Source organism: Delphinus delphis, chromosome 8 (genome assembly GCF_949987515.2).
Source record: "Delphinus delphis chromosome 8, mDelDel1.2, whole genome shotgun sequence".
Classification (NCBI taxonomy): Eukaryota; Metazoa; Chordata; class Mammalia; order Artiodactyla; family Delphinidae; genus Delphinus; species Delphinus delphis.
The window spans coordinates 84687341-84704232 of record NC_082690.1 but is presented as its reverse complement, the minus strand read 5'-3'; the positions used below and the strand labels follow the sequence as shown (position 1 = coordinate 84704232).

At 41.9% G+C, this 16892-nt stretch overlaps 1 long non-coding RNA gene across 1 annotated transcript in view; it reads left to right on the top strand.

Moving 5' to 3' along the window:
- Window positions 1-16892, top strand: part of LOC132429163 (uncharacterized) — an 88042-nt gene that overhangs the window by 41125 nt on the left and 30025 nt on the right. The window lies entirely within an intron of this gene.

The window sequence follows — 16892 nt, the reverse complement described above, 5'->3', positions numbered from 1 at the left end:
TGGCATCTTTTCCTTGCTTGTGTGATAGTACTTGCTGGCTATATTAGAGTTCAGCTAAGCTGCTGTAACAAGACACTCTAAAAGTACAGTGGTTTAGCAATGTAGAAATTTGTTTCTCTCTCATATAACGGTTCCAAGGTGGTCCAGATATATGGGGCAGCTCTGCTTTATACAGTCATTCAGGAAATTGGGCTCCTCCAACTTTTTTGTTTTCTGAAAGCCTCTTTTTTTTTTTTTTTTTTTTGATGTGGACCACTTTTTTTTTTTAACCACAAATTATCCATTTTATTTTAAGTTTTTATTTTATATTGGAGTATATCCGATTAACAATGTTGTGATAGTTTCAGGTGCATAGCAAAGCGACTCAGCCATACATATGCATGTATCCATTCTCCCCCAGACTCCCCTCCCATCCAGGCTGCCACGTAACATTGAGCAGGGCTCTCTGTGCTACACAGTAGGTCCTTGTTGGTTATCCTTTTAAATTATAGCAGTGTGTATATGTCAATCCCAGACTCCCTAACTATCCCTCCCTCCAGCCTCCCTGCACACACACCCACCCCACTCCGGTAACCATAAGTTCATTCTCTAAGTCTGTGAGTCTGTTTCTGTTTTGTAAATATGTTCATTTGTTTCATTTCTTTTTAGATTCTGCCTATAAGCGATATCATACGATATTTCTCTCTCTGTGTCTGACTTACTTCACTCAGTATGACACTCTCTAGGTGTGGACCACTTTTAAAATCTTTTATTGAATTTGTTACAATATTGCTTCTATTTTATATTTTGGCTTTTTGGCCTCGACGCATGTGGGACCTTAACTCCCTGACCAGGGATCCAACCTGCACCCCCTGCATTGGAAGGCGAAGTCTTAACCACTGGACTGCCAGGGAAGTCCCTCCTCCAACTTTTGCACTTTGTCATCCCTTAGGATATAGTCCTTGTCTGTATGATTGCAGCTTTGCCCCTGCTATTCTGAGGTCCAGTTCATGAGAAAGGGAAAGAGGAGGTCTGTGACCACGGAGTTCCTTTTGACTCAGAAGTTGCACACATCACTTCCACTCATGTTCCTTTGGTAAGCACTTAGTCAAATGGTCATACATAACTGCAAAGGAAGCGCAGAAGTGTAGTTTTTGGCTAAGCAGACTCATACCCAGGAAGAAGAGGAGAATAGATTTTGATGGGCAAGTAGCAGCCTGTGACATTATCTATGAAGGTGAGCTCTAATGTCAGACAGACATGAGTCCCAGTGGTGGCTCTGCCACTGGCCAGCCGTGTGACCTAGAACAAATGATTTATCGTCTTGATTTTCTCATTAGAAAAACAGAAATAATAATTTCCACTTTATTGGGATTGTTATGAGACTTGAATGAGTGAGTTCATGCGAAGTGCTTAAGAAAAAAACACTGGTGGTTAGAAGCACAGAATTGGGAATCAGACTGGCAGAGTTAAAATCCTCGCTCTGCCTTTGCTAGTTGTGTGATTTTAAAGAAATTACACAGAATTCTCAGAGATCCACTTTCTTCTATAAACTGGAGATGCTATTAGTGCCTACTTATAGAAAGAACTCAATGAGGTCCCCCAATGCTGGATTTTTTAAATGATTTATTCATGCTCAATAAATCATGATGGCGTTTTTGTAGTTATTATTATGTCTGTTCATTTTATAAACTCCTGAGTTTATCTCCAAAAAAGAAGTAGTAAATTTAATTGTGTAAGCATGCACCTGTCATGAGTTGCTGCGTTCTCTTAAACCTCTTGTTACTACTTTGCTCCTTCATCCTCTTAACATGTTTCGTGTGCAGCTTGTATACTAGTTCCTGTTTGATTTCTTGGGTAAGCATCTACTGATGACTTTATATTCTGAGTCACATAGACTGGGCTATTTAGTGTGAATTCTACAGTTTGTCTCAGAAGTTGAGCACAGTTTTTTCATAATGGTCTCAGTCTCATGCAGCCATTTTGAATAGATTAAACTGGCCCAAAGAAAACTCTGTGGATAGCTAAGCAATGTAATAAAAATGGAAAACTCAGGGATGATACACAGCTGCTTTAACCTCAGGATCTCTCTCTCTTGTATCATTGCAATGACCCTGAATTATATTTTTCAGGTCTAATTTTGGGATTTATTTGCAGAATTCTACTTCTCTGCGTTTATGCAGATAACCTATGGACCCATGATTGCTCCTGTTTCCTTCCATTGACCCTTCCATGATTCCCATGTGACTATAGGGACACTTTCCTGTTCCCCATCTTGCCACCCACTACTTACAGAGCTGACATGCTGCTATGTTGTACCATTGTGCTGTCCTGAATACTGTGGCATTCAGCCTGGCTCCAATGATATAAAATGAGGGGGTATAGATGCCTTTTTCAAACTTGAGACTAGCAAAAGACAAAACCCCCTTTTGTTTGAAACCATTGGAAGTGTAGTCTTGAGTTCTTGTTCTTTTAGAGAAACTGTGGGGTGGGTCCTTTTTTTCCCACACACGCACTCACTGGCTGCTGCAGTTTTGCATGGAGTAATTGAGCAAATGAAATACCAAACCTATAAAAGGTAGCATTATCAAAGTGAATGAACGAACACTTACCTAGCAGAACCATAAGACATGGAAAAATAGGAAGACAAGTTAATGATCTAGAAATTGTATAGCTTTGCTGTCTTAGAATCATGGCAGATGGAACATATGGCATCGGGTCATTTTTTGCATTGATATGAAAAGAAAATGAGTTTATTTTACAAATAAATGGAGTTTGTGTTTCTGTTTGCTGTTCATGACTATAATGTCTACTTCACTTGAAATGGAAATATGTCACCTAAATATTAAATATAGAGAAGGATTTTTTCAGCTATTAATGAATAATTTTTCTTTACATGCCATGACTTCATCCACTTCAGTAAACATTTTATGCTTTTCTCTTCGTTTGCTATTACTTTGTGTGATGAGGCTGTCTGTGAACAGAGGCATCTTAAGAAAAAAAGAGGGAATTGGTGAAAAGACAGACATGTTAAAATTATTATTTGCCTGAGTATTAGGATTTTAGATTAAGTCGTAGAATCAAATTCACTTCGTATTCTCATGGATTTTTAGGTAAAACAGTATTTCTATTTCCTATTTTGAGATTCAGAATAGGCCCCGAATTCCACTGAAGTTGCCATTAAAAAAATCTACCACATTCATTGTTGTCATTGTAGTGGCCATTTATTATTTTTAACTTCACAGCATCCTTACATCAGAAGTTTCTTTTCCTTGTGGAAACCACTCCTGCCCTATTCTCAGTTCATGTGACCCAAGCCTGGCCAAAGCCCACAGTAATTGGGTAAACAATGGGCTGTGTTTGAAGCCAGGTTAGTCCAAGTCAACTGTAAGACTTTTGAGTAAAAGGAGTTCTCTGTCCATTGAAATTTCTTTTTTTTTTAAATTTTATTTATTTATTATTTTTGGCTGTGTTGGGTCTTCGTTGCTGCGAGCGGCTTTCTCTAGTTGCGGCAAGTGGGGGCTACTCTTCATTGCGGTGCACAGGCTTTTCACTGCGGTGGCTTCTCTTGTTGCGGAGCACTGGCTCTAGGCACGCGGGCTCAGTGGTTGTGGCTCGCGGGCTCTAGGGCACAGGCTCAGTAGTCGTGGTGCACGGGTTTAGTTGCTCCACCGGCATGTGGGATCCTCTCGGACCAGGGATCGAACCAATGTCCCCTGCATTGGCAGGCGGATTCTTAATCACTGCGCCACCAGGGAAGCCCCGTTGAAATTTCTATAGGGAATGAAGTATGAAGCTGACAGAGGTGGTCTGGGCTTCTACATGGTAAGAGTCTGCCTGAGATTGAAGCCAGCTCGGAGAAAATTGATCCAAGAGTTGGAGAAAGATTCTGACCCTATTGTTTGAGCCTGAAATGAGATTACCCCTGCCATTGAATTTCTTATTTTATCTCCAGACTATTCTGAGCTTGTTTCATCCACTTACAGGTGGAAGAGTTCTGGCCACTATAATCATTATGATTTTCCTCAGGAAACATTTGTCCAACACCTGCATCATTGCATATTAACTACTTCACATGTAACAGGAAAATACTAATTATTAATAGCAGTATTAATAGCACAGTGAGAATAGAAGGGGTGCCTGGTTAGTTTCCCATCCAATGCAGAGCTCCCTTCCTCTTTATTCTTCATTGATAGTCACCTTAGAATCAAAATCACTTCATTTTTTCAAGGATTTCAAGATACAACAGTGTTTTTTTTGTTTGTTTGTTTGTTTTTTGCGGTACGCGGGCCTTCTCACTGTTGTGGCCTCTCCCGTTGCGGAGCACAGGCTCCGGACATGCAGGCTCAGCGACCATGGCTCATGGGCCCAGCCGCTCTGCGGCATGCGGGATCTTCCCGGACGGGGGCACGAACCCATGTCCCCTGCATCGGCAGGCGGACTCTCAACCACTGCGCCACCAGGGAAGCCCAAGATACAACAGTGTTTTATTTCCTATCCTGAGTTTCAGAAGAAGTCCTGAATTCCATTATCATCCCTACTTTTAAAAAAATCCACTACCATGTCAAATAACGCACTACCTTACAAAGTAGTGCATTCCAGTTTTCGAAAGTTCTAATTCTCAGAAGGTTTTTTCTTTTATTAAGTTGAAATATGTTTTATTTTTATTTCACTCATTGGTTCTAATGCTTGAAACCATGCAGATTAAAGCAAAGTTCTCTTCTACAAGATAGCACTTCACGTATTTGAAACACCAGTCATATCTCTTCTCTGTCTTCTTTGCCCCCAGGTGCATAACTCCAGTTCCTTCTCCCATCCTTCACAAAGTGGAGAATCCAGACACCTTGGTTGCTGTCACCTCAATTTACTTTTGTTTGTTAAATGTCCTTTTTAACGTGAGACTAGCACTGCGCTAGGACCTCCTTTGTTTTCCTCTAGACACTCATATGAGGGCAGCCTTATACCGAATTATATTTTGGGGCTTCTAGTTCCCATCCACACTTTCTGATTCATAGCAAGCTTGCTGTGAGCTAGTACTTTCCCTCCCTCTCATCCCTGCCCCTTTTTCTTTGGTCCAAACAGTTCTTAAGCCAGGTCTGTGTTTGAGTTTTGATTATTTGAATCTGTTTTAGGACTTTACAAAACAACCATAAGTCTTGTTCCCCTAAATATCCAACACCATGTGGAAGGTACTGTTTTGCCTATGTGTTTCTGACTCATTTGGGACCTTTGTTGTGTAAAAGTCAGTCACTGTTGCTTGGGTCACTGACATAGCCCATTGACTAGATAAGAGTATTCATTTTGTCAGTTAGGAACTGTATTCAGATGTGGGTAAGAAAGAGTGGCTTAAATACCATAAAGTCATGTGGAGAGAGGCAGCCCAGAGCTGGGTATGATGTTTGCATAACACCACGTAGGACTCAGGCTCCGTCGGTATTTATGTTCCACCATCCCAACGCCTGGCTTCCATTCTCAACATTGCCTCATAGTTTAGCATGACGTTCTAATATCTTGCCCACATTCTAGACGGTAGGAAGGACAAAAGGTTGCTTCTCCTAATAGAACAAGCTCCTTTTAAGGAGTTCCCCCCAATCCCCTCAATCTTTTCACTTACATTTCACTGGGCAGTATTAAATCATGTGGACACAACTAGCTGCAAGGGAAACTGGGAAATATTCTGGGTAGCAGCATAACCAGCCAAAAATCGGCGTTCTGTTACTAAGAAAGAAAAGAAAGTGGATATTGGGAGACTACCAGCCACATTCCTGGAAAGCTGTACGGAAACATTTTCCTTCTGGCCTTGGAAGTAAAGAGTAGTAAAAAGAGCTACTTAATTTGGACAATATCTTTCCTTACTTTTGTATGACCTTTGGGTTTGGTGTGCTCTATTTTCCTCTAGGCCTATGTGGAAAGGTTAAAACGCAGTTGTTTCTTCAGTCCTCCCTCCTCCCCTCTTGTTTGCTTGCATTTAGTACTAGTCTGCTGACCTTGCAGTGGCAAAGATGAAAACTGTTGGAGCCTAGTAGTGTTTGAGTTAAATTGAACTCCTTCTTTAATACAGTAAGAACGAGGTCTGTCTTTCATTTTTTAAAAAAAAATAATTTATTTATTTTTATAAATTTATTTGTTTATTTTTTGGCTGCGTTGGGTCTTCGTTGCTGCACGTGGGCTTTCTCTAGTTGTGGCGAGCCGGGGCTACTCTTTGTTGCGGTGCACTGGCTTCTCATTGCGGTGGCTTCTCTTGTTGCGGAGCACGGGTTCTAGGCGAGCAGGCTTCAGTAGTTGTGGCACTCAGGCTCAGTCGTTGTGGCTCGCAGGCTCTAGAGTGCAGGCTCAGTAGTTGTGGCTCACGGGCTTAGTTGCTCCGCGGCATGTGGGATCTTCCCGGATCAGGGCTTGAACCCGTGTCCCCTGCACTGGCAGGGAAGGTTTCTTTGTCACTCCTCCCATTATCAGATGAAGTCTCTTCTCCCACCCCTTAAATCTGGGCTGGTTTTAAACTATCTGATGGGGGAGCGCGGATGGCATGAATTGGGAGGTTGGGATTGACATATGTACACTATCGATACTATGTATAAAATAGGTAACTAATGAGAACCTACTGCATAGCTCAGGGAACTCTACTCTGTGCTCTGTGGTGACCTAAATGGGAAGGAAATCCAAAAAAGAGGGGCTATATGTATATGTATAGCTGATTCACTTTGCTGTACAGTAGAAACTAACACAACATTGCAAAGCAACTATACTCCAATAAAAACTAAAAAAAAAAAGTATCTGACCAATAGAATGTGATATAAGGGAAGCTGCAGCTTCTGCTTTTGTTCTCTCTGAACATTTCTCCAGTTTAGCGTACTGGAAGGTGAGATGCCACATGGAGAACTGAGGTGTTCTGGTTGATAACTCCAGCCAGCTTCCGAATAAGTGAGTGATTGAGGCAATCCAGGGTCAGTCAGCCCCCAGCAGATCTACCCACTTACTGCAGATGTTTAAATGAATCCAGCTGGTACCACATGGAGCACAGATACGCCATCCCAGCTGAGCCCTACCCAAATTGCCAATCTGTAGAATTGTGAGTAAATAAATTGTTAATATTTTAAGCCATTAAGTTTTGGAGTGGATTGTTATGCAGCAAACCACCAACTTAAACAGAAAAAAGAATTTATTGGGAGGATACAGGGTCGTTTGTAGAATTGAAGGGAAAACTTCAGAATGAAACAATAGCCTTGTAGCAGGAATTACTCAATAGTCTTGCCTGGGTATCAGTTCTGGAGTGAATGAACTCCAGCTCTTTCTCTTGTTCTTGCGTTGTTCTACAGATTCAGAGTCCTGAGGGAGAAAATTTGATGGGTCACATGTCCATCCTATGGATGTATTGATTTATGAGAGGAGAATTTGGCAGAAGGAACTTCCAGTTTCCTCTTAAGCTTTTGTACTGGGGGAGGCGATAGACACTTGGACTTATCTCCCCCCAGTTGTACACAAATACTTCCCCCTAAAGAAACCCAGGTGCTGCCAAGGAGGGGGAATGGATGGTGGACATCTTCAAAGTGACAGCTCTCCACTACCATCACTTCTTTTCCCTGATGAGGATTTTAAAATATTTATGCAAAATTTGTTGTTTCATGGCAAATAAATGTGTGGGAAATAAAAAAAAATTATGCCCATATGACAGGCATATAAGTCAATATATGGAGAGAAATTGCATCTTGGATTGAGAAGGTTAAAGGTGAAAAGGGCTTCAGAGCTCATCACGGCCAAGGTCCTCATTTTATAAATGGGGAGAGTGAATTGAAGGTGATTAGGCCAAGGGTACATTGAATTCATGACAAAACCAGAACTAGAACCTAGGTCTTTTTTTTTTTTTCCTCTCTAACTATCCGTAGCCTCAGTTGGATTTGGGAAGGGAAAAAAATTGACCTAGAGTGTTTGAAATGTGCATGTTACCTTCCTTTTGGGTATTCTCATAGCAAGTACCCTTTGGAAGGCCTCTCCGACTGTGGGTGGCACCCTGCTTAGCTTCCCTCCCAGCATCCATCATCTCTTTCCCACTTCTAAACACTCAGGCCAATACAGGTTTCCCCTGCTATCAGAAAGTAGAGCATTCCTATGAAACCCTTCCTGAGCTGAAATGGCTGAACGTGAAGGAGTAATTAACTTAGGATACATGTTGCTAATGGATGCACAAAATAAACTGAGATAAAGCACAGGCACAGTTCAGAGCTGTGGCAGCTTGACGCTGAGATGCCCAGTGTATTTCCTGGGGAAGGAGCTTGGAGGTGCCACTCTCCCTGCTTAGGGTTCGAGCTGCCTCTGTAACAGCTGCCTGCAGAACAAATGCTAAACGCTGTTTTCTCTTTTTCATAAAAACGAAAATCCTTTTCCGATTTCTTTTGATTAGTGCAAACAGGTACGAATGTAGGTCTTTTGTAAAAGCAAAGTGGTATAAAGCAAACTTTTGAAAAGCAGAACTGTATTGCTCTGGACCAATCTAAACCTGAAAAATCAGAAGCGGTTGATGTTTCAACATCCAAGCCAGCTGGCGCTTGAATCAGGATAACACTGTCCTGTCGAAACTTAAACCCGCTTAGAACTTTGGTTTGGTGGCCGCTCCACACTGTATTTTCTACTTGTTTTAAATCTCTTGGTTTTTTGAAGGATATTTGCAGAAAAATAGCAGCTTTGCATTCTTGTCAGATCCTGATGCATACTGTTTTTTCTAAAGTCCTAATCCTGTTAGTGAGACATGTTGATTAAACTGTATCATGGGGGATTATCGCATCTGAGAAGAAACCGCCAATTGGAGAATCTCAAACTATATAAACATAGACCTATCCAGGAGAAAAGACCCTGATTATTATTAATGAAAAACTGTTGCAAGAGATAAAAACAAGGTCGTAAATAGGCAAGAACATATTGAAGGAAAATTATTATAAAATAGAGTATAAAAAATATTTAGATCTCTGGTCTGGAAGGAAACAAGAAACAGTGGTTGCCTCTGGGAAGAGGGGTGGATGGCTGGAGATCAGGGTCTCCAATGGATCTCCAAAATTGAGATCAGACTTCTCAATGTTGAACCATGTCTTTGAAGCCTTTACCTCATCACATTTCTTGTATCCTCTTTCACATGTGGTCATTATATTTAATGGACCAATTCTGCTCACCCTAAAGGTAGATTCATGTTGCCATTTGTTGGCTGTTTCAGTGTGTAATGCACTAAATCCGGGTTTGTGACTAAAGGTTTCCCATTGGCATATGTGGAGATAGCAGTTCTCAGCAGCAGCTTCATGGAAATCTTTCCATTTTGAAAGACATGATTTTTGATGTTCCTGCCATGGTTTTGCCTTCTCTGGAAATAATACCAGGATTGCCATTATTTGTGATAGGAGAGAGCCTGGAGAAAGAAAGGATGTTGGCTTCAAGGTAAAGGTTTTGGCAGATCCAGCGCCATCTCACTGGTTACAAAGCCTTTCTGGAAAGCATGCAATTATTCAGCTTGCACAGCACAATTAAGTGAACAATTCATTTGGTCTCTCTATTGATACTCCATCGCAGAGGGACTGGGGTGGCTCGGGAGATTGGAAATGGGAGCTGTAGCCTTTTCCCTAGACGTCGGGGCTTTGGATTTTTTTGTTAGGGTAGTGACCACATAGTGTCTTCCATCTGATGGCTGTGCAGCGACCCAGGTGAAACAGATTGGTGGTTTCAGGCCCATGGAGAGGCGGTCACATCTCAACATCCAGGATCCCAGCTGGCAGAAATATGTGAGGATTATACCCACGCGATTCTATTCCGTTTGTGCTTTAGTGAATTTCATATCTTGAAAATCCTACGTGCGATAAAGTGAACTTGAGAATATCTTCATAAAGCTCTGAGTGGAGGTCTCAGCCTTCTACACTTGTCTGATGATTAGCACATTTGGCCTGTTTACTTTGGCTTAGAGACTTTAAGACTCTTTAGGGTCATAAGATTTCTCCCAGCTCTCTCCCACATTTGTGAATGTCGGGGGATAAAGATCTACTCACAGTGCAGACTGCCTGAAGAAGCATGGTACTTGGGTATAGGATTCTGTTTACAACTTGTACTAAACCACGGCACATCTTGGTAGTTTTAGGCAAAATGAGGCTTCTTGTGAAGAAACAGATATGCTTATAAACTATAAGATGTGCTTGTAAAGCACCATTCAGACCTAAGATATTTCTTAACCTAGGCCTGGGGGGCTGTGTTGATTGAACGACTAGTCTTTCCCAGAATTTTCATTTTCCATTCCTAACAATCTTCTCCTACACATATACACACACGTGCGTGCACACACACACACAAATTTACTAGTTCTATTACTTTTTCTAGTTGGAGGGAGGAATCCAGATCTGGACCTCAGGTAGGTAAGCTTTTCAAAATTGAATGTAATACTTATAAAAGGAATATATATGTGCAAAATCCTAGGGTGCCACAGTTACCAGTGACATCGGCATAACCTTGTGATATGATGGAAAATTACCATTTGCCTAAGGAGTTTTTTGAAGACAACATGTGTTGCAGTGTTGGGTGTGGAAATAAATATTAACACAAAATGGATAATAAAATCCTCTCTAGAGCTTTGAAGGATGGAGTGGGCCCAAGCAGGGGAAAGTCTAGGCCCTTCTTTTCCACCAACTCATTCACCCCTAATATTTTGCTGTGATCTGAGGATGTTCCTAAAAAAGTTGTGCTTCTTGGTGTGGACACCAACTGGGCCTGAGATTCCTGGAATTTGATTTGTCAATGTCAGGCACTGTCTTTCAGGTGAAACATGCACCACCCCCCCATCCACGTGTGTGACAGGTGGAACTGATGGGAGAGCCCACAGGTGAATTTAGCGTGGTATCAGTTGGCACATGCCTGAGCCACGTGCCTCTACCACTTACCCCAAGTTGTGGTCTTCAGAGGAACTGTCGAGGCACCGCTAGAGGGCGGCCCGTGATTGGTCACCTGACGCACTACTTTCCTGGAGCCACGTTACAAGTCAGATCAGTGCGTGCTGCCTTCTGCCCTGGCAGTGGACTGGGTGATGCGGCTGGGGGTTGGGATGGAGGTAGGGGTGGGGGTGGGGATAGCCCTTGAGTGGAAAACTAGGTAAATAATAAATGCTGGACTTCCCTGGTGGTGCAGTGGTTAAGAATCAGCCTGCCAATGCAGGGGACACGGGTTCGAGCCTTGGTCTGGGAAGATCCCACATGCCGCGGAGCAACTAAGCCCGTGCACCACAACTACTGAGCTTGCGCTCTAGAGCCCGCAAGCCACAACTACTGAGCCCATGTGCCACAACTACTGAAGCCCGTGCGCCTGGAGCCCCTGCTCCACAAGAAAAGCCACCGCAATGAGAAGTAGCCCCCGCTCGCCACAACTAGAGGAAGCCCGTGTGCAGCAACCGAAGACCCAACGCAGCCAAAACTAAATAAATAAATTTATATTTAAAAAATGAACAACTTAGCAAAAACAAACAAATAAATGCTTACCTCTGTGGAAGAGGCACTCACCTAGTAGTAGCTAGTGGTAGTATTTATTTCTCTATATTAAGAAGAATCATGAACTCTTACTTTCTTTTGGGTCCCTGTGAATAGATTACTATCATGAAAATGTTTTAAAAACTCCTTTGCTTTCTTGGCGGAAAACACTGGAGAAAGGCATGGAGGAAAGAGTAGGCTTGGACCATTCATTGTCTCTCTTCCTCTTTTCTCCCCAGCCTGACGGGATTAAAGGCCCACGAATCCCTTGGCTGTGGACTGAGTATACATTGGTCCTGAGATAGTCTGGGGATGTGGTGGGGTTGAATTTGTTTATGACATAGTAAAATGCCAGGGGTTACCTTATTTCATTACTTGATTAAGGTTTATTATTTAAACTGCAAGGTATCACTTACATACAAAACTGAATTGGAAAAGAGTGAAGTTGGATCTTTCTGTTGACAAGAAAATTATCAACTCTCATAAATTCATCAGTGAATTATAGAAACACAGTGGGATGTTTTTTCAACTCCTTTGGTGAAGGCTGTGCTAATTCTTTTGCAAATTATTTGAGAAGAATCTTGTGGGAGGCTATAGAACTGATTCATTGGCTTGCAGGAGGACTGATTTGACTTTCCTCTCCTGTGGTTGGCAGTAAATGCTTTTATTTAGTTTAGAGGAGAAAGGCTTTATAACCTCCTCTTTTCCATGACTCATAACTTTCTGAGCAGTCACACTGTGCTTTACAATGAGGGGTGTTTGGAGGAAAATGTTATCTAAATTGAGCCAGCCATTTTGAGTGTGAGAGCATGAAATACAGAAAGAGAGGCAATTGATCTATCCAAACTTCAAAGTTGCAATGTGCCCAGATCCAAAGAACTAATTTCCTGTTAAGAGGAAAGATACTTGGTGGCTATCTTAAAACAAACAAAATTAATTCTGGCTTTAAAGCTTTCAAACAGACATTTTCAACTTGCATAGGGTACCCATAATTTTAGGAAAAGTAGGTTGCTCTAGGCTAGATTGTTTTCTCTGTTGGTGGGTGTAAATGTGCATGAAAGCTATTTGTTTCTCATGTAAAATTGTATCTGTTGACATAAGCATTCTTTTTTTTTTGAAAGCTTGGAGATGTAAGTTTTCATGGAAGACTTCACTCAGTGTTGTCTTTTCCTGAGAACTTGAATTTAGTCAAACATGTTACTGTGAGATGAATAACAATTTGAAATCTTTTACATAGATTTTTCTCTAAATTTGTATCGGAATGGGTTTGTAAAGGAGAGTTAAAAATAAATGTCAGTGGATTGGGGCGTGGGTTGAGAAGCCTCTAGGGTTGAAATATCATTTGGGAAGGGAATACTAGAGCTCAAATCATAATAGCTTGCATTTATCATCTCTGTTTTCATTGGTTACCTATTTCTGAATTCATAATCCGTTTCTTTCTTGATATTAGAAAATTACTAGAATTGGAAGACTAGAAAAATGTAGAAAAGATTATAAAATTAGATTCTTAGACTTAGGAATTGAAATATTAAAAGTTTTCACACAAATTTCATATCATTTATAACCTAGTAAAGCAAAGGAGGCATCACATTAAGGTTCACATAGGGTCCAAATTTGTTCATTTTCAACAACGTAATTTGAGGTTAAAAATTTCAGCTTTCTCTCTCTCTCTTTCTCTCTCCTCCCTCTGTCCTTCTGTCCTTCCCTCCCTCCCTTGCATCTTTCCTTCCTTTTCTTCAATAACATTTAGACCTCTACAGTTGAGTGTCCCACAGAGTATGTTTAGCAGGCTCTCTTCAAAGATCGATGCAAAATATTACCTGCCCACACCCCCTGCAATTTGCATTCAAATGCCTTACCTCTTTCACTAAGGATTGGAGGAGGGAGGAAAGGAAATTATGGATACATGGCTACTAAGTACATGTAATCATTGTACTCATTTGTCATATTGCTTCATTTGTATTTGGTCCAATCAGAAGAACTGGATTCTAGCCTTCGTTCTGCCTTTGACTGGCTGTTAACTTGTCCTGCTCTTTCACTTCTTTGAGCCAAGCTTTTCTCATCTGTTAAAATAAAATGGTTGGAATATATGGTCAATGAAGACCCTCTCTGGATTCTGTGCATACTCTTAACTTCTCAGCCCTCTTTCTGGAGGCATTTTATTGTGTTTCCTGTCTGATTTCCCAATGAATGGAAGATTTCTCCTGTGGCTGACAGGATAAAAAGAAGTGACGATTGGGTTCTTCAGAAGTTTTCTTGAGGCACATGGGAAGCTGTTTTCTCAAAGCCAAGAGGTGGTCACGTTGAAGCATACCGCTCGCCACGTTATTAATCCAGACACGCGGAACTTGTCCACATAGATGACATCTTTCTTCCTCTCTCTCTCACTTTCTCATTTTCTCTCTCCACCTCTTTCTCACCCTCCTATCCAGTCTCACTGCTTATTTTTACTTCCTAAATATTTCTTGCCTCTAACTTCTGTTTCCACTAACAATGCTCCAGATTGAGCCACCGCCATCTCTTACCTAAATTCCAGCAGCAGCCTCATAACTGATTTCGCCACTGCCAGTCCTGCCCTATCCATTTCCCTCTGAGTAGCTGGTGTGATCTCATTTTATTCCGTTCTCTGCCTCATCCAGAGATGGCCTTCTTTCGATTCCTGCAGCATGCCAGCCTCTTCCTCTTATCAGGAAACATGCTATCCTCTTGATGCCGAAAGCTCGGCCTCTGTGCACCAGTGCCAATTCAAATCTCCGAGACAGAGTTTTGGGTGAAGTAGAAAAGGATAGCTTTATTGCCTTGCCAGGCAAAGGGGGACACAATGGGCTCCTGCCCTGAAAAACTATGTGTCCCAACCCGGGAGGATTTGATGAGGAGTTTTATAGCAATAGTTCAAGGGTGGGGTTGCTGATAAGATTAGGGTGTGTGCAGGGTCTGCACGCCTTTACTCTCATCTCAGGTGGTCGGTCTCCTAATCTTGATGAGCTTCTCTGGTCCCTTTAATCTCGCCTCAGGTGGTCTCTTGGCTGCTTCTCCCTTGATTAGCAACTGTTCGAATCTGCCCTTTGGAACCCAGGGAAGGTCACGGAGGCTGGTGTCTTGCCTACAAGAAACGGGGGACAGGAAGGCTTCCGTGCCCGGGAGCCCCACAGGATCTTGCTCAGTTTCACTCTCAACCTGGAAAACTCCTTGTCCTACTTTTTACATGCCTGGAAACTTCTCTGCTCCATCATGTCTCAGCTTAAATATCACCTCTGCAGAGGGATCTTTCTCGACAAAGCAATTCTCTATCACTCTCCCTCTATCATTTTCCCCTCTTTCCTTTTTGGCATTTATTACAGGTTGTAAAGTATTTATTTGCTTGTGTAATAAGTCTTTTTCAAAAACGTAGGTGTGCAAAATGGAATATTATTTCTCTATAGTTGAACCTAAGCCATCTTGTGAGTCCCCGTTTTGATTGGTGGCAGTGGGGGGGGGTGAGGGGGGTCTTGCCAACTCAAGGTAGATTCAGGTAATTCTGTATCTTCTCACTTTCTTTTTTTTAAATTTTTTATTTTATATTGGAGTGTATTTGATTTACAGTGTTGTGTTAGTTTCAGGTGTACAGCAAGGTGATTCAGTTATACAGATACATATATCCATTCTTTTTCAGATTATTTTCCCATATAGGTTATTTCTCAGTTTCTTTTTGGTAAACGCTCTTTCAGTTAAGAATGTGTTCCTGGGAATTCCTGGCAGTCCAGTGGCTAGGACTCTGCACTTCCACTGCAGGGGATGGCGGCCAAAAATAAATAGATAAATAAATACACACCTTAAAAAAATGTGTTCCTTTCACCCTTCTCATTTTATTCTCCCTTGAGGCACTTAAAATTCTGGAGACGCTTAAGTGTTTTCTTAGCATCAGGGACAAGGTGTCTAGTTTGTACTATTTACTGTGGATGGTCCCTGCTTAATGTATCAATATATTGAATTTTGAAGGGAATCAGTAAATAATACACCTCTTCCTTATAGCTCAGTTCTGATCAATTGAGCTACAAGACAGAAGAGGAAGGCATATGGGGATCAAAATAGCACTGCTATCATTATTAAAGCTGGTGTTAGAGAATGTTTTTGTTTTGTTTTTGTTTTTTTTTGTGGTACGCGGGCCTCTCACTGTTGTGGCCTCTCCCGTTGCGGAGCACAGGCTCCGGACGCGCAGGCTCAGCGGCCATGGCTCACGGGCCCAGCCGCTCCGCGGCATGTGGGATCTTCCCGGACCGGGGCATGAACCCGTGTCTCCTGCATCGGCAGGCGGACTCCCAACCACTGCGCCACCAGGGAAGCCCCGAGAATGTGTTTTATATCTGTGGGCAAGTGGATTTGCTTGGCACTGCTCTAGCTTCAGAAGACATTCTTAAAATAGTCTATAACAGTAAATGCTGAGGTGGTTTTAATTAGAAAAGACCAATGGTTGTCTTAATCTTTATTCTCCTTTGTCTCTGCCTGGGGGGAAAGAAGTGGTCCTGGTGAATTTTTACAACACCATTTTAGTTATTTCTTTTAGAAAACGTTCAATAACAGTGTCTGGTCCTGTTAGCCACTCTAAATACTTGTCGAATGACTTTTCCTAAATGTGTTCATTTCGTTTTGAAACAGAAAAATTGGGAAATAAGAATTATTTTATAGATTTTCGTGTGTGTGTGTGTGTGTGTGTGTGTGTGTGTCTTCTTCCCTTTAGGGGCACAAAAATGCAACATTGGAAGTAGGTAGGCAACCTTTAAGATGGCCCCCAATGGTTCCTGACTCCTGGTTTTCAAACCCTATGTAATCCCTTGTCATTGATTGTAGGCTGGACTTACATTCAATTATAACAAATAGAATATGGCAAAAGTGGTGTGATGTCACTTCGGAGGTTAAGTGACATAAATACCATGGTTTCTATCTTGGCCTCTCTCTCTGAGGGAAGCTGACTGCTACAGTGGGAGCTGCCTTACAGAGAGGAGCCATGTGGCAAGGAACTGAGGGTGGGCTTTGGCTAACAGCCAAAAAGGAACTGATGCCTTCAATCTAACTCCTCTTGGGGAAATAGATCTTGCTGACAACCACGTGAATGAGCTTGAAAGTACATCCTTCCCCACTTGGCTAGAGCCTTCAGGTGAGGTTGCAACCCCACCTGACAGTTCAGCTGCAATTTCTGGAGAGACCTTGAGCCAGAGACACCCAACTAAGCTGTGCCCAAATTCCTTACCCACAGAAACGGTGAGATAATAAATGTTTATTGTTTTAAGCTGCAAAGTTTGGGGGTCATTTGTTATACTACAATGAATAAACTAATACAGTATCTATGTGAAGTAAGGGTAACAGAATGTATCCAATCTGGCATGTAGTAGCAGAGAGAGGGCACTCAGATGGTGCCCAATGTGTGCCTATTAGTATTTATTTTGTCTACCA